We start from the raw sequence: 11,195 nt of genomic DNA on the forward strand, positions 1-11,195 counted from the left end.
CAAATTTTAGTGTAACACTAGGTGTTCAAGTTCCTCAAATCTTGGTCCCCGAGATCCGAATCAGTGGTATCAAAGCAAGCTATGACTCCATGGAAATTAAAATCAAGGTGGGGCAGAAGCAGAAGCTACAACAACTAGGAAATCAATCATCCTAAAGATGATAATTTATCATGACCTCAATGCAATGGAGACAAATTGAATTTTTCATGCTATCTCCTTTCACATGAAAGCATATGGATAGCCCAAGAAACATTATGCAGGAAGAGGGAACCGAATGAGTGATAGGATAAAATAAATGCAAATCAGCATCAAATAATACAACTATAATTAGTCTTCATATCTCTTTTCAATGTTCAATGTGAACAAAAACAATAAGAAATATTCACTCAACAAGTAGCTTCTCTTCAGATCCCTTTGTGCACCACAAAACATCACTCGATGAAAATGAGCTGAGGACGATCAATCCGTATAGAGGGGAAATGCACCAAAATAATATGTTATTCAAATACCCTTGGGATCATAGAAAGGCCATAAGGGTGGGGGGAACTTTGAGGAATCAACATCCCCTAATCTGCTCATATTATGTGTAGCTAGGGATTTATCCTCCAACTGCTAGCGGTCTTTGACACAATTTTATATTTACTACTTAATATTTTAACTTTGTCCAAGTGATATTCATAAATACCATTATTTTGAAAGAGAAAATGAGTTTTCGTCTTGTTCGTATCTTCATCGATGTCCTTGAAGGACAAGGAAGAACCGTGAGGTGATGAGAGCGGGCATGGACAATAATTAGGGGAGTAGGTGATTAACTTTCCTTGACCATAAATGCTTCCCCGAATTTTTATCATTAGCATTATTATTATCTTATTCCATTGGTGACAAAATGATAGATATATCCTCCATGTGTCCATGATGTGAAATCTCATGGACAAGCTCTATGAGAAGTGCAAAAACACGACCTTGGAGGTTGAAGGAGTTGTCAAAACATTTACTGTTGTTGGCGACCATGAAAAGATATCAACAATAATTAATGTGATGACGCATGAATTTTCCTTCTCTCTTCAAGCAATCATAAGAAAGGATATTTAATAGGGCTAGATACTACAATTGTTGGTTTAGAAGCAGAAGCTGCTTAACATTTGGAGCAAATTGTTCCACCTGTTTTCAACTCTCTTTTTTTAATCAAGATATCAAGGTTTGTTATTATTGTTGGGTGTGGAGCCTGATTATCTTCTTTAATTAGAGGTATCACCACATTGGACCCCAGTTCGTAATGTGGTGGTAACACCACCTGTAAAATGTACACTGCAAGGGGGGTCTAGGGGAGTGCTACAATCCTTGGGAGCCCACCCAGCAGGGGATCGGGGGCAGCGCCCCCGAATCTAAAAATAGATGTAAAATTGCCTTGTAAAATGTTGTAATTTAGTAGTCAATATGGGTTGTTCATTAGGCGGAGATCTGACAGTAGAAGTTATGTTTAATTTATGGTTTTTTTCCCTGGAAGGCAACCCCTTGCTATATATGAGGGAATTGTATTGCGTCTATGTAGATCCGTGTTTTAAGTGAGAAAGAGAGAGGAGATTGTGTGAGAGCAAAGAAAGAATTACAGCGGATCTGATGTAGGTTGTATCTCTTCATTTTACTGGATAATATAAAAGGAAGGACTAGCTATTTCTTTGTGGATGTAGCCTAAATTGGGTGAACCACGTATATCTGTGTCCCTCTTGTTTTATGTGTTTTCTGTGTTTGTATATCTGCAATATATTTTATGTGTTCCATTGCTCTGTAATATATAATTTTCTAACAATTATGCTTGTGAATCCCTCTATAACATTGCAAAGGTTGCAAGAAGGGAATTTATTGTATTCTTTAACCAAATTTTTGATGTGCTATGCAAAATTTCAAGAGATTCAGATGCTAATGTTCAAAGTGCGACACATCTTTTAGATCAGCTAGGTAAGAACATTGTTACAAAAAGTGACGAGTTCATGAGTGGTTACATGAATTTTTTTAGCATCGAGGATTTTATACCACTTTTAAGGGAGCGCATGAATGTTCTCAACCCTTCTATATGCCAATTCTTAGTGGGATGGATTACTATTTTGGCCAGTGTTCCTAACATTGATATGTTGAGATTCTTGCTAGAATTTATTGTTGGCCTCTTCAATATGCTTAGCGATTCTAGCCACGAGATATGTCAACAGGAAAATTCTGCACTCTTTGAATTCTTACAAGAGATAAAGAAATATTTCTCGATAGATTATGGGGTCATGGCTGAGATATTAGTGCTTAGGGCTAGCTATACATATTAGCTTACTCGGTTGACATCCATATCCTGGATGAATTAATTTGTTAATCTTTGGGGAGACCAGATGGTTCCTTATTATGTTGATATTTTGGGAGCAATTTTTCCATACATCTCTAACAAAGAAGAGAAATTAAGAGTGGTTCCTCATGAAACCATTGAATATGTTCATGCAATTAAGGTCGGCCCTACTGAGGGATTCAATATTGGATCAGAGCTTACCATTGCTAGGAGAGAACTATCAAATGCAAAGCTATAAGGATTGAGGCATTACATTGGATGGAAGTTCTTCTTGAGAAGCATCGGAAAGAGGTCATATCATTTCTTGATGATATTTTTTTGCACTTCTCGATGCTCTCTTAGATCCATATGAAGATGTAGTGTTGCTAGTTCTAGAATTCCATGATTACATAGAAAGAGATGCACCACATTTTTTCCATCTTGTTGTCTTCCTTGTGTATCACTTCCGGATGACCCATTAACTTCTTGAGAAGTTGGGAACATTGATACTATGAAGGCTATGCATTTTTTTAGATGTTGAACAAGTGTATCGAGAGTTATTGACTATCTTGGAAGGAGAAGTTGATTTAGATTTTACCTTAGTGATGGTTTAGGCACTAAATTTAATCCTTCTTAATTCCTCTAGGTTGGTTAAACTTCGAGCACAAATAAAACAATCTTTGTCCAATACTTATGGATGAGTTTATTTAATGGCTTGTATTCTTCCTTGTGTCATTGACCAATGTAAACAATAATTCTCTACCCATTGGCTCAGGTGTATCAACATGCCAGTGTTGTAGTTCAATAACTAGTAGAGGAATACATTAATGTGAAGTTTATGGTGCAACTGGAAAAGTTTTTTTGTCTACTTGAAACACCAATATTCACATATTTGAGACTGCATCTTTTAGATCCTATACTATATACATGGTTGTCGAAAAAAAATTATGTTCTTTTGATGCTACTTCCTTAGAAAAGTGATGCATTCAAGATTCTAAGGACACGATTGAAGATAGTTCCAACATACACCTTCAGTGGTGAACTTCCAAACATTAGTGCTAATGCAATTAGGTGAATGGATTGAGGAAATCCCTATGCTTAAATAGTATCTCATATTTGTTCCCTTCTAAGTGGCTCACAAAATGTTTAAGATGGAGACAAAAACACCAATATCAACAATGGAACTAATGGAATCAATTTTACCATGAGGTTGCAACAGTTTGATCACATGCAACATCAACATCACTTACATTGCAAATCACAACCACATATGGAAAGGCAAAATGGAAAGAAAACTATTTCATCACAATTATGGGTCAACCACACAAAACCCTTGCCATCGAAGTCCATTTTCTAGGTCACACACTGTAAGTATCACAGTTGGGCATTTACAAGGTATCTCTACCCTCGAATCTTTTTTCATCAATGTTATGGGTCAACCACACAAAAACACTTTCCATCAAAGTCCATTTTCTATGCCACACACTATCACTATCACAGTTGGGTCACAAGCATTACAAGGTATCTATATCCTTGGATCGAATCCTTTTGGGTTGACAAAAAATTTGATATTCATTCATCATGGTTATGGGTCATCCACAAACACACAATTGTGGGTCAACCATGCAAAACCCTTGTTTTCAACAGTACTTTCTTTTGGGTCATCCACAAACTTATGGTTAGGGGTCCACCACACAAAACCATTCTCTTCATTGTCTAATGTTCAAAAAAATATTCTTAGGATGGAACTCTATGCAATGGGGAATATTTTTTCCTAAGGAGGGAGGAATGTTTTGTATGGAAAGTCACATCCACACATAGTAGTCACCCATGGTGTTTACCCATGATATTTTCCCATGGTATACGGCCATGGAAATTACCCATGGTATTGTAACTCAAAAGGTTATAAATTTGGGCCTCACTTTGTAAAAGGACATATTCATCCACACAATGGAGTTGTAACTATTTTCCTTTCAAGAAAGAGTTTCTTTATGAGTTTTCTTCTTGTCCAGGTGTTCAAGTTTCTCAGATCTTAGCCCCAAATATCTATATCAATATCAATATAAGAGGAGATACAGCCCCTATAATGAAAAGCATAAGTCCTCTAAGCAATTAGACTATTACATTTTTAAGTCATAACAATAAGGTGAAAGGGTAAAATACATAGTTTATCATGTCAATCATGTACAAGTTTTTAGACAACACAATCCAACATTCATTAAATCCATAACATACAATATAACATGCCAACCATAATCATAATAATAATCCTCACCTCTTGGGCATCCATTAACATTCATTGATATATAAGAGTTCATACAAACATATGAAATTTATAGAACATCATAGTTTATAACTCAATATATCAATGCATTTGACTTATTTGAATGTGTAAAGATAGCTGGAAACTAAAGGAGGGACTTAAAATATTGATCTGAATTGGATACTTATATTTCTTGGCATCCAACTTGATGTTTTTAGAATGGAAAAAAGTGGAGGAATCAACTCACAAGACCCTTTTCACTGGTGGGACCCAGTTTGGCAAATTGGGGTCTGAATCCTTCTAGGAGTATTTTGAGACATCAAATGATGTTTTTTGGGGGTAAAACTTTGCTTCCTTAGAACAAAACATTTTTTCCCTATTTCTCTCATAAATACCCTTTCAGTGGCATTAAAATCACATCAATCAGAGTCCATATGAAAAATCTATGCCACTCAAAAGTTGACCTTCCTGTTTTCACCACCATAATTTGAAAGGATGCCACATCAACGGCCATAATTTATGGAAAAGGGGTTAGCCACGTGATTATGATGAATAATACTCTAGAATATTTTATATTTTAGCTCTGGTTAATATTTGAGCTATCCAAACCTAACCACTAGTAGGCTATGTTATAATCAGTACACTAGGAGAAAAAGGGCGGTTTCCATTATTTCAAGTGAATTTGCTCCATAACTGAGAAAAAATAGCCAAGAGGGATGGGATATAGAGCACATAAATAGGATTTATTCACTATAGTAGAAAATGGACCACATTCCATACTTTTTACTCATAACCATTTTTCCATTCAGAGAAAAATAGTGGAGTGGCATCACCTTCCAACTAGTTTTTCTCCCGAAAGGGTTTCCCAAGTCATATTGTGTGCCAAATGTGTTTGTGAGATTTTATTTTATTTTCTCCATTTTCTTTATAATTTTATTTCACATGCATACACTATTCATATTAATCTATAGATCTATAAATCTAAATAGATATAAAACTTTAAGAGTGTAGATTTTGGATTTTTAAGTATAATTTTACTAGATATGTTGTGACGAACTGTCTAGTGGAATATCAATGGTAGTTTATGGATTAACTCTCCACCTAACCATAGCCCATGTGCATTACAACTTTCTTATAGTTGACCATCCCTAATCTAAATTTAAAGTTTGAGGGAACACGTGCTCAGGGAAAATTCACACCAAGCTTAGTAGGCACTCAAGAGATGGAGTCCACCATCTAGGTGGTTTATCAACTACCCTCTAACAGTAAATGCCATATTGACTCACTTTCTTCTCTACTTTCTATTGTGGGGCTTCACCCAAGGTCCATATGGGGCATTTCTTAGTCCAGGAGGTTGAATCCATTTTCCAGGTGATCTCTCAATTCTCTTTTCATAGGAATCACCATAGGGGTTTGCAATCCACTATCTAGTTTTTTAACAACTTTCTCTAGGAAGAACCATAGTGACTTAGAATTCCCTATCCAGGTGGTTAATAGTTATACAACCAACATCATAATGACTATTATATTCACTAAGCCTCCTAGTAACTAGTCACTCTTGGAAACACATAGTCTAGTGGCCTTAGTTACAACTCCATTATTTCCCCATGCACTCCATGCTCAACGTCCAATAATTTTTTTTCTCCAATCATGTCCTTTCACCATTGTTACTCTTCATGTTTCCTTTCCTCGTTGTTTCTCCTCTATTCTCTTCCCATTTTTCTTTGTGTCCCTTCTTGTGTCTACAAGAATTCATAACTCCTTCCCTCATGTTAAGGAATAATAAAACATGGGCATTTTCCCCCCATCCAATCACATATTTTCCATCTGTCAGGTGGTGGTTCGATCTATTATGCCACCTCCTCCATATTTAAGGGTGTGAGTATCACCCTCACTTCTCCACTTTCCCATTTCTATACTCTCCGTCATACTTGGATCCATTGTCCCTCTCTTTAGGTGAACATTCAATTTTTTTATTATTTTCAAGAAAATAATTTAACACTTACATTATTTAGAGGATTTGTCCTGGCAAGTAGTTGCTTACACGTTGGATTTCGTGGTTATGATCACATATACAAAAATGTGGATAAAAGGTGGGCTTGCTACATATAAGTTGAGATGGAAAAGAGGTGATCATATGGGAAATGATCATCCAACATGCCTTCATCTACAAGAGTAGTTAGTCTAAAGAAAAAAACTGTAACAAATTTCTTCTTTCCAAGTTTTTCAATTATTGTCAAATCAAATTGTTATAATAATAATAACCATTTTACAATCCTAGCATTTACATCAAGCTTATTCATTAAATACTTGAAAGAAACATGTGTATACAAAGACTTGGTAACTAGTTATATAATGCTTAAACTTATTCAGAGCATGAACAATAGTGAGAAATTATTTTTCAGTTAAAATATAGTTGAACTTTTCATTATATAAATTCTTACTAATGAAATAAATTGCATACTAAATATTTATAGTTGTTCTCCGAGAAATTCCCCTATTTCTCTCTCTCAAGCATCGGTGTGGATGTGGACAGGTAAAGTCCAATTGTTCCATGTAGGACAGGTTCTGAGATAATTTTTTCCTTAATGCATTCAAAAGCTTGACATTTGGATGACTAGCAAAAATCTAAATCTTTGAATAATAGGGAAAATAGAGGACAAGAAATCTAGTAAGTTTTCTTGGGTGACAACTCTGAGCTTGAAAACATGTTTAACAACTATATAATTTTACAGTTCACTTCAATATATACCATTGTTAACAATTTTCAAGTCAAGCAAGTGAAATTCAAAGAATATTGCTTTGTATTCCATTCTATTATATGTCAATGAATAAGCCAAACATGGGTCCAATGAAGTCCATAACCCATTTCTTAAAAGGCTCAAATGACATTTCTGGCTGCAAGGGAATTTCATTTCTCTTTGTATGCTTTACCATTTTTTAATATTCATCACACTGATAGGTGTATTAATGAACATCTTTGTGAAGGGTATGCCAAAATAACCACTCTACAAAATACTATAGGTTGTCCTTTTGGCTACAAAACTATCTCCACTTGGCCCATCATGGCAAGCCTCTATAATATCATGCACTTCATCATCCCTAACACATATTTTCAAGCTTTAATCAAGTCCTATATTGAACAAGTAACCTTCAATCCATGTGTAGGAAGCACTTTTGTTGATGATCTTGCATCTCTCCCTGTAGTATAGATGAGGAGGAAGCTTTCCTGTAGTCATAAATTTAGTTGTGTTAACAAACCAAGTAGTATCATGTTGAGATGGAAAAAAGGTGCTCATCTAGGAAATGATCATCCACCATGCCTTCATCTGTAAGAGTAATTAGTATGGAAAAATGTTTGAAACAACATTCTCTTTTCCAAGCTTTTCAATTATCATCAGATCAACTTGTTGTAATAATGATAACCATATAACAATCATGGCATTAACATCAAGGTTATTCATTAAATACTTGATAAAATCATGATTAGTTTGTACAAAGTCTTGGTTTCTAGTGATATAATGCTTAAACTTATTCATAAGATGAAAAATAGTGAGAAATTCTTTTTCAATTACAATATAAGTTAACTTTGCATTAGACAAATTCTTAATAGTTAAATAACTTACATAAGGAATCTTGTCTATTTTTTGACCATCAAATTTCCCTATTTCCTTCTCTGAAGCATCAATATATATGTGGAAAGTTAAATCCAATTTTTCCCTCTATGACAAGTGTGGAGATGATATTTTCCTTAATGCATTGAAAATATTCTTGAAATTTGGATGACTCACAAAAATATAAATATTTAACTAATAGGGAAAATAGAGGACAAGAAATATAGTATCCTTTCTTGGGCGACTACTCTAAGCTTGAAAACATTTTCAACCAATATAGAATTTTATATTTCACTTTGAAATATACTAGTGTTCACAATTTTCAAGTCAATGAAGTGAAATTATATGAATACCACTTGGCATTCCATTCTATTATGTTTCAAGGTGTTAGTCAGTTTTGTTATGCCTTAAACTCCATTACATTAAATTATTAGTCTGAGTAAGTAAAATAGTTGTGAAGTATATGAAATATTATATACTAGGAATTTAGTTTTCAATTCTAATGAAAATAAATTACAATGAAGAAAAGTTCTACTAAATGAAAATGAATAAAATGACATGAAATGAAATACTAATACAAGGAAAATACTCTCTAGTGGAGGTTATAATAGAGGTTTTTAGTGTTATAAAATTGGGAAAATTTGTCGAAAAAACATCCACTACAACATCCATTTGTGGTAGTGGATGTATTAGCGAAGATTATAATGGAAATTCATCACAATTGAAAAAAATTGGGTGACTAAAGGTTTTAGCAGATGTTTTTTTAGTGGTGTGCTTCATGGAAGAATAACACTGGTGCGCTAAATATATAAAAGCACTGGGGTTGTATACATAACTAAAAGAATTGAGGCATTGAATGTAAATAACATCGATGCTTGAAACGTTTACTGCCCCAGTCCGTATATATTAAAAAAATTCCCTAGGTGTTCTTTTCAAAAATGACACCAAGGCAAACAAAAAAATATTGCAGAACCGATGTTGTTATTTAAACTCACAACTCTGATGCGTATGGATTATATAAAAGCATCGGTGCAATATTGATATAAAAGAATCGTTGATAGTAATTTGAATAATGCACTGAGGCTAGAAATAATATTTTGTAGCATCGGGGCGCTAGTTCTATCAAATCCATGGTGCTTTAAGAATTACAATGCACCAGGGCGTTAAATGCAAACAATACTGGTGTTTGAAGAATATAAAGCCTCGGTGTTGTCGTTTTTTGAAAAGGCACTAACCATGCAAAAAACTTTCCGTAATGGTGCTTTTAGATAAAATAATGCACAGGTGCATATTTATGTTATAGACACATTGATATTTTGTATGGCATTTTCTCTTTTTTAGAAACATCAGCCTATGACAGTGCAATTATTTTGATTTTTTGAATCCTTTATTCATCGAAAAATTGACATATATCTTATAACAATATTCATATAAAATAAATTTTGATTAGTGCATTTCTATATGATGTTTGGATTAATTTTTTATAGCATCAGATTTTGCATCTCTTCATTATATTATTTAATCATCCATATATTTAATCAATGGTGTAACATTTCACAAGGAAATTTAATAACACAATAGAATAAATTAAAATGTATTTTTTTATTTATCAATAAGAGGATCTTTGTCATACAAAATGGGATAGTTATTAGTGGCCTTGTCTTTCAATTGGGACACTATGTCCATTACATTAAATCAAATGTTTGATTTTCATAGACAATTATTTCAAAAAATACAACAACTTGCATTGATATCCAAATAGATCATCATTCTTTGCTGGAACTATTGTCATTGCTCGAGCTACTTCCATGACTTGGGTTATTTGGACAAATGTTTATTTATTGCATTGATTGTTTTCATCTTCTTGATCATGTTTCATCTGCAAACATAAAGATAAAGTGTAATGAATGTATCTACATTGGTGAGAACAATGGAAATTGAAATAAATAATATACATCAACGTAAATCGAATAGAAATGCACCATAGTAAGAAATGACTCATGAACTGTACACGTGGTTTCAAAACAAAGTCTCATGCCCCCCTACAAGTTTTATACCCCATTATAAATCATATATTTAATACAAAGGATTTTTTGGTTCTATTAATTATAAACTCGTAGCAATAAAACAACATTGATACTTATAAGTTCCATAATTGATTTTTGATATGCCAACATATACTCACAACACATATTTAACCCAATGTTAATTAATTCTTCCCATGGCTCTTCTTTGTATGTTAGCACCAATTTGAAGACATTCAAGGATGGTTGTTGTAAAACAACTTAAAATATACTAAAATGAAACCTTCAGTTGTTATAAGGAACTATTCACAATTACTCACAAACTTTGATATCAACCCTTTTCTTCCTTGTCGTCCTGTTTTATGTGCAGAATAAGTTCTATTTTATTTTCTCTTTTGCAAGAAAATACTCGAAAATTAATATTTAATGCTAAATTATTTGTTTATATGTAAAAAGTCAACGATTGCATACATTTGAAGTGCATTTTTGTTGGTATGGCTCCTCTTGTGATGCAATTATATCCATTTCTTTGACCATCTCCTTGTACACTTTTTGGTACATTCCTACTGACATGTTTCGCATATAAGCTCGTTGATCCTTTGGCATTTTCATAGTCTTCCTAAAAAAAAGTAATAAACTATTTTTATATTGATGTATGAAAACTAAATATAACAAAATTGATAATAATAAATGAATGGTTTGTAGTAATTCTCGAAAAACATTTTAATTAGGAATATTACCTTTAAATGATTATTTTTTGTTGTTGTATGTTTTTTCTATTGCAAGTCTAACAGGTCTCATTGACCATTGCTATGGAAACGCTTCTTGTAGTTTAGATATAACTTGGTTCTTGGAATCATTGGATTGATTTTTGTATTGTAAGTGGAAAATGCATATATACGTTCGTTTCACTCTATTTCTCATAGTTTTGTAAAAAGATTCCCCCCTTTATCAACCTCTAGAACTACTCCAGATGAGCTAAAAAC

The 11,195-nt window shown here is 33.5% G+C and overlaps 1 pseudogene; it reads left to right on the forward strand.

Moving 5' to 3' along the window:
- The first annotated feature begins 912 nt into the window (after positions 1-912).
- LOC149221039 (protein VAC14 homolog pseudogene) lies at positions 913-3,383 on the forward strand (annotated as a pseudogene).
- Positions 3,384-11,195: the final 7,812 nt, after the last annotated feature.

The sequence above is a fragment of the Pinus tabuliformis genome, chromosome Q (assembly GCF_031772625.1).
Source record: "Pinus tabuliformis cultivar Carrire ecotype Pingquan chromosome Q, CPIR1, whole genome shotgun sequence".
NCBI classification, from domain to species: domain Eukaryota; kingdom Viridiplantae; phylum Streptophyta; class Pinopsida; order Pinales; family Pinaceae; genus Pinus; species Pinus tabuliformis.